Genomic DNA, 17,916 nt, shown 5'->3' with positions numbered 1-17,916 from the left:
TATATATATATACACACACACACACACACACACACACACACACACACACACACATATACAGTCCATGGATATACATAGATATACACACACACACACACACACATACATATACATATACAGTCCATGGATATACATACATATACACACACACACATACATACACACATACATACATATATACACACACCCAGTTATCATTTAAAAATACAGATGAACAATAGAACAAACCAGACCAAAGGATATCAATTGCCAACCTTATGACTCTATTCATATACAAACTATTACTTCAAATTATTCACGTGAACTGTAAGGCACAGTCCACAAATATAATCAGCAGTCCTTAGACTACCTGGGTGCCCTCCAGGGCAGGGGCCCCACTCCTAAGGTACCACTACAGGGAAGGAGGTGGGGGGAAAGGAAAAGGAGAAGAAGACCCCAAAGACTCCTAAGCTCCCCCGCTATAACCCAGAAGCGGCCCACATGGTGCCCCTTTGCATCCCTCAGGGGGTACCTCCCCTGTGGGGACCCTCTCTCCAGGATAACTTGCTACTACTCCACAGTCCCAGGGGGTTGCCTCTTGTTCTCCAGGTCAAGGTCTGTTCCCACTGGGTTTTCCTTCCACCTGACTCTGCTGCCGCTGTCCTGGCTTAGGGCCACATGCACCGCTGTGCATAGTGGGAGCTTTGCCTTGTGCTAGGGGTTGGAGGCCTGGGCAGCCTTGTGCATCACCGGGGCTCAGTCTGTTCCCAGACCCTTTGGGCAGTGTCATCTGCACTGAGCTGTTACCCCATGTCAGCAGCTGTAGACCCGAGCCACCTCACGCGGCTCCCAGGGTGTCTCACCCTCCATGCAGCGCCTCCTGCACCGAGCTCTCAGCCTCGTTCCAGGGGTTGAGGACCTGAGCTGCCCCAGGTGCTCCAAAGATCCTGCTCTGTGCACTGGCCTGTGCACCGTGTCTCTGGCCGCACACCAGAGGTTGCAGACCCGAGCCATCTCACACAGCTCCCAGGGTCTGGACGCTGTGCACCGTGCTGCGCACCGAGAGCCTAACTGCTGGAGCCATCCCCCACTCCTCGCCGATAGAAGTCTTCAGGGGCTTTTCCTGGGCTACTGCTTTGCCCTGCTGAGCAGCTCTCCTCAGCTCTTCCAAGCCCCACTCTTCTCTCTTCTCTGTCCCCGATGCATCTCCCTCGTGCTGGGCACGCAGCTTCTTTTATATGCTCCAGGGCTCCGCCCCAGAAGTCTTCCGGACCTGACAGTTTACAGTCTTCAATCAGGTCCGGGAGAGCTCTTCTCCCCCTCCCCTCGGGAAAGGGGTGTGATGTAATTTCTCCAGCTGCCTCCTGATTGGTGGATGGGCTCCACCAATCAAAAGAGCAGGATCTCAAGCCTGGGACTCAACCCAAGCTCTGAAAGGTAAGCCTGCTACAATATGATCAAAAAGCTAATCAGTTTTGACATGAAGTTTGATTGTTTTATGAAGGGGATTATATATATTGTGGTTTTCTGAGACAGCAGAGATTTTAGCTTGATGACCCAGTCCTCTGTATGAGCCGAAGATAAAAAATTGAGAAGTAACCCAAATAGAATATGGATGTCATTGTTCAGATCATAAACCCTGCCCCCCACCACCAAAAAAACCCAACCCAACAAAAATCCAAAACCCACTGGAATCCAGCTGTGCCAATCTTGTTTCCTCATGTTCCTAATGCTGTATGGAGGGCAAAGACATAAGAATAGACATACTGCATAAGAATAAGAATACTTATGCGACTGTTATAAAGGCACCCATCATTTTGGACTGGATGCAGAGGGAATAATTATTTCTCTTTTGGTTTCTAAAAACACAGTTGGTATTAGATTTATCAACCACAGAACAGACTGCTGAAGCGTTGTTCTAAACTGTCTAGTATTTTATAATATAGTATGCCTGAGTGTGTTGGGGGTTGTATACGCTACCATAAGCAGAAAGAAAAATATACCCATGTAGGGATTCAGCTATTTGCTTCTCTAGCCTGCTAGCATGAAGTATTGACTTGTAAAGGTTTTTTCAGAATTTCGGCAGCATCATTTAGAGCTCTGCAAGAGGTGTTCTCAGAATAGGGAGAGAGAAATAGATGCGGCACCCTGGAAAGAAGAAAAAGGAAATGATTTCTGAAGCAGCAGTTCCTGCTGTGTTGAATACATCCCTTAGCTATTCAGAAAACCACACAAGCAAGAAGTTATGCAAACAAAGGCAACCTCAAGTAGGTTAACTTACTGTATATCAACTATCTAACTAAAATGTACCCAGATACTAGATATCACATGTTCTCAAACCACAGTTGCTTATACCTCAGAGTGGGCAGCTGATATGCATCTGTAGACTTTCTTTCTCATCAATGTGGGATCTTCTCTTCATTTATAATATTAGAAATTAATCAGTCTTTTCCACTTCCCCTTTCCAATGGTGCTAATGATATCACACTTACTTTAACTGAATAGCTGTGGTAATGAGCCAAAGGAACAATCTGCAAACTATACCTCTTTTGGCCTGAACGATTTGTACCTTGCTCACATAGCCAGATGTTAGAAGAGTTGCAGAGCTAACTAAGTTCCATACATTCTCAGTAGCTAGAAGTTCCTAGGCCTTGACATAACAAAGCACTTACCCACGTGCATAATTTTAAGAATTTGTTTAAGTTTGTTCTCTTGCCTTGTAGTTTGCAGCTACTATGGCCCTCAATGTGAATTCAAAATGGTCCTGTATTCCACAATACAATTTTCATTTACAGATTAAATGCGTAGGCTACCTATCTGTTTGAATCTACAGCTATGCATTCTTAATAACTACATACAATCAGTCTATGGAAATAATGTTGAGAGGGCTTATTGCCACAATAAGATATTTGTCTAGTCCCTGCTCATCTGAAACACTCTCATTGATTTTTCCCATACCAAACAGCAGAAGTGTCTTCCTCTGGGTTGGTTAACAGGGCTGCCTGAAAAGAAAAAGAAATGTCTTGCTTGGTGTTTATTTATAATTAAAGTTGTGTGTTCAAGGCTGTGGTTCCCTGCTCTGGAAAAATTCCCCAATTAAAACAAGAAAGAAAATACTTGTGAAATTTATACCTATGGTTAAATAGAAAAGAGTTCAATGCAGAGTACCCATGCCTTTGAAGGAAAAATGTGGATCATACATGCCTTGTGAAAAGTTGATGTGCATATTAAAGCATACAGTTAAAGTCATTTCATGGCACAAAGGCACACATGCATTATAGTGTGAAAGTGTGTATAAGAGAGAGCGAGAAAGCGCAAATATATACACACTATATATAGTGTGTGTGTGTCTGCACACACACGCCATCATATATCAATGGTAGTAAACAGTATTATATATTATTAACAATGTATAATAATACACATCAAGAACATCAAGTCCAATATATCACCTTTTCATATCATTGATACGAAAGAGTCCATCCATTAGTATTTATCACTACCACTAGCAATTTCAAATGCATTTCCTGTTCTTTCTGCCTTTCTGATAAACCTTTAAACCCACTGAACTTGCTCATGAACTTTCAGTACCTACTGCTAACATGTTTTGCTTTCCATTTTAGGCAAGTGATAGATGAGCCACTGCTTGAGTCGTTAAAAGCTAGCCTGGACAAAGCAGTCTGATATACCATAGGGAAGTTTATTCTGTAGCATCCTGGACTATAGAAAGTTTATTCGATAGCATGGCAAAGAGAAGGCAGAACTTGTCTGTGATGAGCATAAAAGGGATTCTATACTACGCGGTGAAGACAGACATGACTCCATAGGTTCTCTAGAAAACCGAAGTTAACTCAGTTTAATCATCAAAAGGTCTTCGTAACTCTTAGGTTGAATCATACAGCCAATGGAAAAACAATTCTGACTAGTTTATACCTTGCTAACAGGGGGATGGGCTAGATCAGTGGTTCTCAACCTGTGAGCCACAGAGATCCTGGGGATGCCAGTGGACTAGTCAACTCTCCTAAACTGTTCCCATAGCATCAGGCAGTGTTGCACTAACTCTTGAATGGGAAGCCGCCGAGATGCCTTGTGTAGCTCTGCAGGCAGGCTGATTACCTTTGCTAAAGGTCACCATTAGTTAGCCCAGATGCTGTGCCTCCTGAACACAGCTATTCTGCTTTTGTTCCCATGCTGGTGCATACAGAGCTAGCTCCATTGTGTTTGCAGCATTCCTGACAAGAGGAGCACATGGGATAAAGACTGTGAAGCTATGCATGAGGTCAGGAGGAGATCGACTGTGGGGCAGGTGGGCTAAAGGGCTGAGAAAGTGAGATCCAGAAGTCTGAAGACTACTGGACTGAAGAATCTTCTCTGTCACAAGCGTCACTTGTGTAGCGGACATTTGAGATGTTCTACCGAAGCACCAAGCACCCATTTGGCTACCAGTCTAAAAAGTGCCAGAACTCTCAGGGTTAAAGTGTGCTGCTAACTGGCTGCATATAATTACATTATCATCACTAAAATGTACACTCTGCAGATTCCTCCTTCTACTCCCAATGTCATTTGGGCAGTGAGACCTTACATCACCACAGTTAAAAAAAGTTTCATGACCAGCCAAATGTGCTTCCTTTAAAATGATGTAGGCACTTTCTTCCCTGCCCTTCGTGCATTTTTCCACCTCCAGTGATTTTAACTCCATAGTAAGATGTACTACTTAAATGACTTTATTGCATTATTTGACAACACTCAAAATAAAATATTGATCAGTTTCTTATGTTCTTTTATTACATATTCTTAAGACAGTGTCACCTCAGCTCTGCGCTAGAGGAGACACTACTGCTATCTATTTTCATAAACAGGCTTCCTGCCAGGGCTCCATTCTGTTCTTGTATGTTGTGAGAGTCAAGATGATGAAAAACAGGCAGGAACAGCTCTGTGGAAGGTGGAGAACACAAAAAGGCAGATTCAGCAGAGGAACAAAAGACTATCAAAGGGTGGCATTATTTTAAATACCCTTCCCTTGCCTGGAGCCAGAACAACGCAGGGAGCTGCCATTTAGTTATGGATGATTCTTGTGAGGCAGGTGTTTTTCCTTAAAAGCAGGGCCAGCCCAAATTTTTGGGGCCCCCTAATCCATAGAAAAATCAAAATTGTGGTATAAACGCACCAAAATAAAATAGTTGAAGCCAGGCTGCTTGCAGGTGGGCTGTGCTGCAGGGGATGCGTGGGTTCCCAAGATGGGTCGGGAGCAGAGCAAGGAAGTCCTTCCCCACCTGGCCAGGGAAGGGCTCCCTGCCTGCATTGAGCCCTTTAAACATGGCACAGGCAGTGGGGGGCGAGCAGGGCACAGCCCCTTGGCTGTGGGGATTCTTGTGGCCGCAGGTTAAGACGTTGTCCCTGCTTAAAAGCCAATTTGAATAAAATGAACACAGAAGTAGGCCCTAGCCAGAGGAATCTGGGAAAGGCAGAGCTTATGGGAAAGGAGCTGTAAGAGTGAAATACAGGGTTTAGCAATGTTCTTGGTAGGTGTTTTCACCAATAAAATTGAAACCGAGGACAAAGTGATTTTTGCATACAATAAATGTCACTTGCCTGGGAATGGTAGAGTTTTTATCAGGGTACAGGACCCCAAGGTAAGAGGGAAGCAGAGCAAGTGGCGTGCACTGCTCGTTTCCTCTAACATAATTCATATGCATGTGGACTCCATGGAAGCTACTTCTTCACCAATTCAGCATGGATTAGACTCCATGGCAAGCTTCCATCACCATTAAATTTAATGCTAATGCTAATGAGAGCATTAGCATCAGATTTAATGGTGATGGAAATTTCAGTGGGAACAAGCTTCCACCCAATGGCTTGGATTGGGAGACACCCAGGTGAGAAGGGAATGAATTATTGTTTTCTTTTCTTTCTGAGGAACATTTTCCATTTAGGGTTCTACTACAAATTAGTAGAGTTATTTTTTTTTAATACCTATATTGACCCAATCATAAAAGAAATGGGGAATAGTTATTGAACAGGGGACATCTTGGTTTTGTAGGGAACCTTGCCATCAGGAATTGTAAATTACAGAAAACAAGGACACATCGCCATTCATTAAAGTGCCCCAGAATCTGGGGGTGTGCGTGTGACCATTCTCTCTAGGTCCTCTTGCTCTTAGGGTCTGAGAGCTTATTCAATATGTTCAGTTACTATCTATCCAAACTTTCCCCTAGAGAGATGAATAACTCAGTAGTTACACAATCAGAATCCCGAAAACTTTCACAGCCAAACAAAAAAAGAAATCTGACTAGATGGCTACATTAGAGATAGGCACCTTAATTCCTCTCTCTCTCAACATTTACTGCTGACTAACTTGATGGCTTCTCACTCAGCTTTATGAACTCAGGGCCTCATTCTGACTTTCCCCATGCATTATACATTATCCTAGATACCCAGCTCGGGGTTAAGATTTCACTAGGTAGCAAAGCATCTAAGATCAGGTGCCACAACTCCCTTTGTGGGAGTACAACAGCAGTAAGGTCTGGGATCCATTCTTGCTTTAGCAAAGGGTTTTAAAAAGGAGCTTGAGAGACAAATATTTTTTAAATGTCCAAAATGTAACATCAATGCACTTTTTAAAGCTGTGCAAGTATTTTGGTACTTTCTAAAACTTAGGAGACAATGCTTTAGGGGACTGCTTAAAGTCCAGGACAGGAGGCTTTGGTGGGTGGGGGGAGAAGAGGAGGGGAAGAGTTCCATATGCTGCAATTGCTTCTTACAACTTTGACTCATCTATTTTTAACCCAACAGAAAGGCTCCCACTTCACTTGCATTCTGCGTCTACAGAATCTACTTGTCATTCTTCTCATATGAGAAAGTAAAACATATTCAAAGTAAATTTTATTTTTCTAGACTGATCTTTTTAAAAAGATTTCCTACCTGATCTGTGGCATGGCTTAAGACCTTTTGCTAATGATACAGTAAAGTGGTAGGGTAACATTTCAGGGAAAATGATGAGTCAGCGAGGTCTGCTTCTCTAAAGACACTCTTTTTTCTTGATGCACACTTTTTTTTTAATTAAACATATTTCCTTGAAATACTCTCCACCCTCAGGCTCAATTCAGTCTAATGCATAGGGCCTTACCTAAATTGCAGTGAGATGAAAGGTTTTTGTGGCCTGCTCATGGCGAGCAGAACTGATTTATTGGGCCTTTTGCGGTGGCCCCCTACTGTACTGATTAGCAGAGAGGACCCACCCCTCAGTGATGATTGGCAGAGAAGTCTGAGGGGGAGGAAGGGAAAGAGGGCAGCCACTATCTTGATGGTTGACTTCCTTTTGTGTGGCCCCACCCCTCGGTGCTGGATAGCGAAGGGCCCCCCCCCTCGGGGCTGGATAGGGAAGGGGCCCCGGGGGGGGGGGCGGAGGAGGGACCATCTTGTCAGCTGCCCTTCATGCTGCCGCACCAGCTGTTCAGTGCCTTCTCCTCCAGGCTGCAAGGACTGGTGGCTCCCACTGGGGAGCTAGCATTTTATTTTTATTAAGTTTTTTTTTCTTGATTTCATGAATTTCACAGATTGTGTACAATTTAGATTTTGCAGTTTCTGTGACATCTACAAAACTGTCATTTAAGTAGGCCCCTACTAATGAAACCTCAACTTATCATTTTCTATCCCAACTCCTCTCCCCTTTTCCTATGTCGACGAGGCTTGTGATGCCATTCTCTTTGATATCTTTTGTCTCAAACCTGTGTTCAAAGTCCTTGCAGATTTTTAGACAGGTATGGAATGACTTCTTTTACACAGTTTAGAATGGTCCAGTTTGACCTTAAAAGAGCAATAAATCTATTGAGACTGTGAAGAAACTTCACGTTGCTGCTGTCCATACCATTGTGGAATAGGTGCTGGACTGACAGCACTTTTCCTGCCAACTCTGAATTGACTGTATTTCATTGGCTCTAGGCAAATGAAGATGGGTAAAAGGAACCACAAAACCTAATTAAATAGCGTGGCCAGAATTCACAGAAACAGTAGTTTCACACACACTGGGTACATCATCTACATGCGATATTATTGTGGTGAAATAAAGTCTGGTACAGTTTGTGCTAGAGCTTATTGCTCTCATGCAGAACATTTACATGTATACCCAAGACCACAGCACACTGAGCCAAGGTGCCACAGCCCTGCCTGGCAAGAGGCCCTAGAATCAGCCTACCAGCCCAGAGCTGCTCTGAACTGGATCAACATGCTCTGGAGGGGCTGGCTGGGGCATGAGTGTGCTAGAGTATGGAGCTAGCTGGCAGGCATCCCCCACACTACAGCAGGGATGACTGGGGTCAGAGGGTGCTCACTGTCTACACATGGGTTGCAGCACAGTAAATAACTCTGCTGTAGGATAGTACTTGTGTTGGGCAGTACTATCCTATGGCAGAGTTAATTAATTTACTCTGGCCCAATACAGTAAGATGGTGTAGATGATGATGCTTTACTATGGAGTTGACTAATTGGCTCTGCAGTAAAGCATCTCATATAGATGCATCTACTGGGTAAAAAACCCAACCCTCTGGCCTTACACACACACACACACACCCCCCTCCCCGGGGGAGAAATCTTTAGTACAGTACATAAACATTGTCAATTCTTAAATTCTGAATATCCAGGAATTTCCCAGGCCAACCAGTTTCCCAACCCCAGGCTTCGTTAATATTGAACACTCTTGGTTTTCCAGGTTCAGGTATGTTAACCGTTGTCCTGTAGATTCATTAGCATCCAAATAGCAGTCACAACCCAATACAACTTTCTATACCCACTTTTAGGACCATTTTTCGTAGAGAAGTTTGAATCCTCTACAAGTTTTAGACATACTTATGTGGAATTACTTTCTTTGAATTGAATCATTAACTTTATAGACCCAACGGCAACACTTTAAAATAATGACCAAATCTTTATTCATTCCTGTGACATTTATTTCAACAACATTAATCATAATGAACTCATAATGAATTAATGTTGATGTCATAAGGACTTCTACAGAATTCTTAGTGCATTAATTAACTAGACCATTATTTTTATTATTTTTCTAAAAGTTAATTTAACATGCTGAAAGGTGTTGGACTGACAGGACTGGTGACTGAAATATTCTAGTTATTGGCAGTACAAATAAATCACTTCCCAAAAGTATTTCAGTATCTGGACAAGACACTAGATGGAGAATCAATAGACCAGGTTTCTATTTCCAACTCGCACTGATCTCTCATGTGGAATTGGACAAGTTACTTTACGATGAAATATGAACAAGTCATTTTATGATGAACAGCTAGATCAGAACGCTCCTCTTGGAGCTAGAATCTGAGTATATAGGCAGAACAGGTAGGAGAGGTAAAATAGTACTGCAAAATCCGAACTAAAAGCACTTCATTTTGCTCTAGTTTAATGTTACTTAGTGAACAGTTCTTCAGAAGTGTAGTAAAAAAAGTGAAACTAATACAAGTTCTGGCTCCTTTGTCTGCTTTATGGAACATTTCAAGGCACAGTTTATAACAACACATAAGTGTATTATGAAATCCTTTGGCTGTCATAATCCTGGAGGAGATACTTGGAACATCCAGCTGTAAACGTAATGAAAGACTACTTGGAATGGAAAGGACCAATTGTAAAGATAAGGCACAATGTGGATTTATCAGCATGAACAATCCTACCCTAGAAAACAGAACTGTACAGAACACGTACATGATTTCTAGAAGACATTTATAGAATGTAAAAAAAAACCCAACATTTTTCTTGGAACTATAAGTGTTGCACAAATGGAACCTGCTTTTATAGCATATTTCATGTTACTTTAGATGATTTGCAATCACAATATTTTTTTAATGAAGATATTCCAGGGCAACACAGTAATAAAACTTTCCAGCAGCATTGTGATTAATAAAACAACCACATGATACTTGGATGACTCAATCTGAATGTGCCCGGCAATATTACAGGAAGCTAATTGCCTCAGTAGTTAGACCACAGTCCACTTCCCCAGCTTCCCTTGAACTGACTATGAAAGAAAGATGTTCAACAATTAGACATTTTCTGATGCATTTGTTCTTCCTGCATAAATATGGCCTAGTTGTATTTACACAGCTTACACTAAGCCCTGTCAGCTATACTTTAGTATTTCTTCTCATTCACCCTGGCAAAATACAAAGTCAGTATCTTCTTCTTCTGAATAAGGAAACGTTTTATGAACATTAGTTCATGCTTTCATTCACATTCAGGAAAAACCTGCTGTCAAAGAACTAGCTACAGCAGTAAAAAATTGTCAAGAAACACTGCAAAAAGAATGAATCTAGATGACAGTTTTTGTTCCTGGAAATGGAGAGGACAAGAGAAATGAAAAGGGAAGAAATCTGCTTCCTCCAGTGTTAAAAGCAAGTTTGCAGCTAGCAAGCTCATGCTTCAAACACTATGAAGACTTGCACCTGCCCCATCAGGGCTGTTTATACAGTAGCCTAGAAAGACAATGATTTACTGTAACAGTGACTCTCAGGATGCCTCTGCGGTAGAGAATGCAGCTTTTTTTTTTTTGCCCATTACATGTACAGTAAATGCTCTGTTCAACCTTATGGCCTGGAAATGTCTGGTAACTTTTATTAAAAAAGGAAAAAAATAAAGGTCCGTTTCTGCAAATAAGACCTCAGAGAGCAAGAGAAAAGCAATATCCCCTTTCGGTAATACATTTCAGAGAGGCTCAAAGAACATCACAAGTATGAAGCCAAGGTAGGTAAGTATTAGTCCCCTTTTCAAAGTGGAAAGTGAAATAAAGGGTGAAAACAGAAGTGCAGCTCCCAGCTGTAACTCTGAACAATTTCTGCAAAGCGTTCTGAGTTGCAACGTGACCCCAGACCCAACAGAAGTTCACTGTTGGTTCCGGGGGGAGGGGAAATCTAGCTGCTGGCTGGGAGCCTGAAGCCAGGTTCCCATAGCAATGTCCATGTTTCTGCCAGTGCTCACTGTTTTCAGAATGGGGGGTGGGGAGACAGCAGAGGGAGCTTATTCTTAGGGTTCCCCCGCCAGCTCTGGAGGGTAGGGTGGGCAAACTGGAGCATGGGGTGGGTGAACTGGAGCCCCGACAGCAAATACATCTGCCCTACCCTCCGGGGGGACTGAAAACCTGCCAGACTGGACTTCCTCAGCTGCCTTTCTCCGCTCCTGTTCTGAAAACAGTGACAGGCTGGCAGGCAGTGCAGACAGAAGTTCCTGAAGATGCTACATTTTCAAATATCTTCATCTGAGACCTCATGCAATGAGGGGTCAGATTTTCATCCAGTCAGCCATTTCTGAAGCAGTCTGCAGCTGTGCACTTATGTTTGGTCACAGCTATAAAGGGCTTTCTGTGGCCAGATCAGGCAAAAATTGTCACTTCTGTCTGCACAAGGTGAGAGAACTTGCTCATGGTGACAGAATCACTCAGTAACAGGAATCAAAATCAGGGAAAGTCACATGCTGCATTTTTTACGTGCCGCTTTACTGAATGCACTGGAGTTGTGAAAGGTGCACAGAAATTATTCCCAGAACTGTTTAATCCATAAGATCACAGAGCCTCATTTTCAAGATGGTTACATAAAGGGCATATAACAGGAGCCAAAAGAGTGGGTACAGTATTAAAGACTGCATTAGGCCACTTAAAAAAAAGACACAACATGATACCACTGCTACTTATTTTAGGTCATTAATGCTCAGCCTCCAGCCCCCAGGCCAGATTCAGCCCATGAGCTCCCCATAAGTCTGTAAATTTGGCAGTGGGCGGTAGTAGCAGTATTAATTGGTGGTCCTGTTGCTAAATTTATGGATGCCTGGAGAGCCTTGTGGGGTGAACATAGCCCTCCTTTGGTGTGTGCACATGTCTCTGGCCTGTGGGCCAGAAGGTTGGGCACTACTTTTTTTAGACAAATACCTTGCTGTTTTCCAGGCAGAAGGTCACTAGTCAACTATCCTAAGCTTCAAAATCCTTCTGTCATGTTACATCTTAAATGCTGCTAGCTCATAAGATCCATTTGCTTTCTCTTTTCCCTTTATTCAAGCTCACTGTTAATATTTACCACAATTTTACTAGGAAACCGTTTTTATATAAAAGTCCTTTCAAAGGCTTTCAGTTTCTTTATGTTTAAAGTTAAGTCCTTCTACATACAGGATGGTAAATTCTAGCTTAAGGCCAGCATCTAAACACACAAAAAAGGAGACAGATTTCATATCTGATGGATATTTAAATATTGAAAAAACAAGATGATTAATTTATTCCACCAAAGGGAATTGGTTAGTACAGACTAAACAAGTCACTGATGCAACTGCATAAATTCTATCTTCCTCTAATGGTTTGAAAGGGTTGATGTATTTGGCTCTGTTAACAAATGCGTACATGGTTTAACTTTCCTCTGGGGAGGTGAGAATCCTTAACCTTCCAATTTGCTGTAAGTGGTAGATACAAGTATTCATTAATTTGAAAGCTGTGCTCAATAGGTTTGGCTAAATTTTCAGTTTCTTCTGAGCATGACTGTAACGGGAGTCAGTGTTTTTAAATACGTTTTGAAGGACTAACCTTCACAGTGGTGGCCATGGGGGGCCAGGGGTGAACAAACATCCAAACTTCTGTATGAGGTTGATGTACACCAGATTGGATCAGAAGTGGAATCTACTAATACTACTGAGACAAAGCCATCATGACAGGCACTAGAAAGAGGTCATGCATAAGTATTATAGACAGCACCTGCCATCATGGCATCCTTCCAACTGGGTAGCTAAGTCCTGGACTATCTGCTTTTGTTTATAACATCAAACTCTTGACAATGCAAGATTTTTAGCGTGAATTGGAACAAGCAGTATCTTAAAGTTAAAAAGGTGCAAGTTTCAATTTGGTTCAAAAAGGCAACTGCATGTTTGAATGCTTATTTCTGTTTTTGTGTTATCAACTTGGACCCAGGTTTTCCATTCCCATGTAAAAAGGAAAAACCCACTGTTTTTTCCAACAGAGAAAAACCTCAATTTTTCATTTTAATGGAGAAACATGTGGATTTTCTATTTTTGCAAAGAGCTCCCTGTAGGCTGGAAGAGCTCCAGCTTGCAAGGGGCAAAGAGCAGAAGAAGGGCAGCCAGGCAGGGGGTGCTACATGCATGTACAGGTGCACATGGCTTCCACGCAGCCTGGAGAGCAGCTCCCCGCAAGTAAGTCTGGGGGGAGGGTGGGGCAGCACAGAACTGGGGCCCCCATAGAGAAGGAGAGAGGAAGAGAGTTGGGCAAGGCTAGGGCTGCTGCCCAGCCTGGGTGGTGTGTGGGGTTTGGGGTCTGGGACTAGAATGAGTGGCTGCAGGGCCCAGGTGGGGAGTGGGATGAAGCTTTGGGTGGCTCACCCTGGGGGAGTGGGGTGGGGCTCTCTGCTGCTGCGTCCACTCAGGAGGAAGAGCATGGGGGGCATGTGTGGGCTCCACACTGCAGGCTTGGGCTCCCTGCCCAGCTGCCATTCCCCCAGGGCCTCCGCAACCCAGAGGACAGGACCTGGCATGGCAGTGCAGAATGGAGCCGAGTGGAGAAGCTTCTTGCTGCTTCAAGCCCTGCGCCACCCCAGTGAAGTCCTTCCTGCCTGCCCAGCGGCAGCAGGGGTAGCAGCACAGAGTTGTGTCCCATTTCTGCCGGGCAGACAGCGGGTGCTTTGCCAGGACAGTGCAGGGCTTGCAGTAGCATGGAGCTTCCCTGCCCAGCCCTGCCATGCTGGCTCCCACCTTCTAGGCCAGTGCTTCTCAACCAGTGGGACATGTCCCACTGGTGGGACTCAAAGGTTGTGTAGGTGGGACTTCAACTTATTGCCCAACTGGGAAAAATAAAAATAAGTCAATCAATTGTTTGCACTTCAAATAGATGAATGAACAGATATCTTGAATAGTGCAATTTTTCAGGGTTTTGTTTTTATCATGGTGGGAGCAGGGCTTTTTGACAAAATGGTTGGTGAGATGCAAGGTACAAAAGGTTGAGAACTGCTGGTCTAAGGCACAGAGGCCCCGGGGAGAGGGCAGCAGAACAGGGAGCCGGAGCCTGCAGTGGGCAGCTCGCATGCGCCCCCTCTACAGGCTCCACTCTGCCCATGCCACCTATGGGGTAGGGGGAGCCGGGCTCCACACACTGCTCCACTGCAGCAGCCAGCGCTTGGGTGCTGCTGGGGGGCTGCAGACCCAGGTCCCTGGCTTTGAAGCCCTGGCAGCTGGGCCCCCCCCTCCAGGAGGTCTGGGGCAGTGGGGGGCCTGTGGCTTGGGAGTGAGAGTCTAGACCTGCATCATGGTGAACAAAGGGGCAGGGGGAGCTCTGATTTTCCATGATAAGAAACCCAAAATCAAATACCAAACTGTATAGGTACTTAGAATTTATTTTATTATAATGATTGAGGCACTGGTAGGCTTCACAGTTGCTTTAAAATTGTAAATATATCAATAAAACATTGTGTTCAATTGCATACCTATTGTATATAGTGCCGTTTAATTTTAAACACAGATTTAGGGTTTTTAAAATCAGAGAATTTGCCATTTTTTAAAAAACCAGAGAATTTATGATTTTTAAACTGAAAAAAACTCATAGGCCTGTGCAAAGCAGCTAGGATTCACTTCAGATTTGGCCAATTCGGTGATTTGAATCACTGTCCTGAATCTATTCGGCTGAATCCAATTCAGAGATTCGGCCACCGCTGACAATCGGCCGAACATCCAAAGTGGCCCCATCCCCTGCCTGCTCTGAATGGCTGCCCTGCCCACTCTTCTAGCTCAAAAAAAGAGCCCACATTCACGGGCTGCTGCCGGGGGGAGGGGAGGGGTGGTGATCCCCACTGCCCTGTGCTAGGTCTAGTATTCATATTCCATTTCATGTATGGCCAAGTTTTGCAGAAAAAGCTCATGACATTTTTTATCCCATTTCTTTAGTGAAAAATGTACAGGTTATGGTCATGCATAGATGATGTAAAAGTCAGTTGTTCAAGGCTGAACAGAAATTCATTTATACATTTCATTTCTATTATATACAATGTAATTCATATATATCCCCCAAGGTGCAGGACTGCATAACCAGTGTGTGCGTGCGTGTTTTATTCACATATATACATACATATACACACAGACAAACATATGCAGTCCTGCATCTAAGGGACTATGGAATTTGATCTCAACATGAAACTAAACTCCAGGATATTACAAAAAATGGTTAAAAATGTTAAAATGCTAAAAACAAGAATTCATTTATTGCTCCCACATACAACAGTAAACCCATGTTGATATGATACCTGCTTAAATTATATTGTTTTAGAAAGACTTCCCTGAATTTAGCAAATCACTAAACAATACATGCTAGCCTGAAGCAGCAGAATTTCTATTTTTCATTTGTTTCTCTCCTTCCAATATCAGCTATTTATCTTTTCACTAGTTTTGGCACCAGGATAATGTTATCCATTTCCCCTTTCATTTGTAGTCCCAAAATCTTTGTAGTATTGAGGTGCCTTGGCTTTAACTCCTAACCAGGTCTGAAGGGCAAGTATTAAATGGTAGGGCTGTGCGAAGTTTGGTAGCTGATTCCGCAGCCGAATCTCGAAATCTGAATTGAATTGGGAGACCCATTAAAAGGTCTGAATCAAAATCAGAAACCTCCAAAATCGATTTGAAAGGCTCTGCCTTAAACACCTGAGTTTTGCTTTCAGCAGTTTGAGGTGCACTTTCCCTCTACCTATCTCCCTGAAACTTGGCAGGCATCGTGCACTCAGGAGGGGCTATCATCCTTGCTGTTTTCATCCACATCTGCAAAAAAATGAGAAAGTTATAGGTATTTTAGTAATTCCCCATTATAGTCTATGGCCGAATCTCCGAATCCCTGTCCCTCCGAATTGGCCAAATCTGAAGCGAATACTTGCTGCTTTGCACAGGCCCATTAAATGGTAAATGGTATTCTGCCCTCCTTGATCCCCCATCAAGTTTTTGATAGGGGAGATAAAGTGCCAGGCACAAATAAGTGTGTGTGTGGGGGGGGGAAGAAAGATTTTTAAAATATGGTTCTCATTTTTTAGCAGTAGCATCTGAAATCAATATTTTCCATTACTTCGGTAAGTGGTGACGAAATATACGGTAACATTTCAGCTGCTAATATCTTATGGGTTGATCTATACAGAATATGTACTTTCGTGGTCTGATTGTATTGATTCCTCATTTGACATATGAATGGGGCTGTGGGTTCATAAAGAACAAGGAAGGAAAGAAACAATTGCACAGTAGTTTAAAGGTGCCACTCAGGGACAGAATTAGACTTCAGCAAACTTGCAGCTGAACAATAATTGCAAGTATGTGCATGCTTGTCTTGGGAAGCAGCATAAATCTTGGGGTCTGTTCCAGATTCTCTCAAAGCCTAGTGTTTCAAGACCTGAAATAGCATCTCTTCTGTAAGGAACCAGAAAAAAAGATATACTCCTGGTTTCCTCCAAGTGCACACTTTTAATGAGAGAGAGCGCGTGCGAAGAGTGAGACGGGAGTGAGAGAAAAGAGTGACAGCGAAAAACAAAGAAAAGAGAGTGTAAGAACGAGAACAGAAAGAAGCAATGGACACTTTGCTCTAACCCCTAAACAGCAGGATTTCTAGCTAGGAATATTTTAATCCAGTGTACTAGACATAAAAGAGCATGTTGCTTCATTCTTGTCCCTGCTTCTATATCCCATAGCAGGGTTTCTGTTGAAATCATGTTAGTCATACCTGTTATATAAATCAAAATTATGCACATATACTAGATGTGCTGCCCTTATGCCTCAGGTTTTGGACATCAGCTGGAGAACTTGTATTGACAGCAATGGAGTTTTGCCCATTTACATCAGCTGAGAGTTTGGACCCATCATTATTTTACCATAAGGCCCGAGCTCTGTTTTGTCAAGCAGATATTAAATAAAGTCTGCTTGACAAAAAAAGTCTGACGTGCTGTTTTGAGTTTTAAGAAATTGAGGGGTAAAGTCACAAACATAGCCCATATTATTATATCTACTATTGGAACTGTTCATTATGAAGGAATTCACCACTTTATTACACTGACACTTAAAAATATCTTGTGAATACCGAGTTCTCCAAAATAATAGATGGGTAAATTTCTTGTACAGAGACAATTTTTCCAAGCAAGATGAGACAGCCAAATCAACAGGTATGTATATACATATTAAGCAAATTACATGTGTATAGGCAAAAGACTACACATTTAGTTATCTGTTTATGACTTCACATACCTATTTTGCACAAACAAGTACAAGAGGGACACATTTACATACCTAAAAGTGCATCTACAGAATCTGGCCTGGAAAATGTATCCTACAGTATAGAAGACAGGTGGGCCCCGGTTGGATTTCAAATAAAAGTGATCCCTTAAGAAAGAAAAGATATTCCCTTGTTTTCCCAGAGTTTTACAATGCCTTGCTCTCTAAAGGGGGAAAATGATCTGCACCAAGTGCTGCTGTTGTAAGTATTTTTACTACTGCAGTGCCCAATGGGCCATAAAAGAATGAGGGTCTCTTTTTACTACACCATCTGATAAACTAATCCTTCATACTCACAAGCTCAGTTCCCTTGGGAAAGGTCATTAGTCTGCTTTCTAAAAAGTTTATGGGTAGGCTTCAGTAAAAAGGCAATACAACAGATATCAATTTACCTGCTTGTGGAGATCAGCCAAAAAAAATAAAAGAAATACAAATATACCCAGATCTGTGAAATTCTGAATCTGGGTAGCATTTGAAGTCTGCAATAAGAACCAGACATGAATCTTATGAATGGCTATCTTATAGATAGGCCTTAAAAACAGAACATTAGATCTGATCCAGAACACCAGGGGTTGAAAGTCCCAATATGAATCTACTTTGATAGTTTCATAGTAGCTAGGGTCAGGAGGGACCTGAACAGATCATCTAGCCTGACCCCCT

At 42.8% G+C, this 17,916-nt stretch overlaps 1 long non-coding RNA gene across 1 annotated transcript in view; it reads right to left on the bottom strand.

Annotated features, from left to right (window-relative positions):
- Positions 1-4,760: 4,760 nt before the first annotated feature.
- Positions 4,761-17,916, bottom strand: part of LOC102388261 — a 40,489-nt gene continuing 27,333 nt past the window's right edge. The window contains exon 3 of the long non-coding RNA XR_323801.1: positions 4,761-4,912. This is a non-coding gene — a long non-coding RNA (uncharacterized LOC102388261). The remainder of the gene's footprint in view (positions 4,913-17,916) is intronic.

Source organism: Alligator sinensis, unplaced genomic scaffold, assembly GCF_000455745.1.
Source record: "Alligator sinensis unplaced genomic scaffold, ASM45574v1 scaffold135_2, whole genome shotgun sequence".
NCBI classification, from domain to species: domain Eukaryota; kingdom Metazoa; phylum Chordata; order Crocodylia; family Alligatoridae; genus Alligator; species Alligator sinensis.
This window is presented reverse-complemented; position numbering and strand designations above follow the sequence as displayed.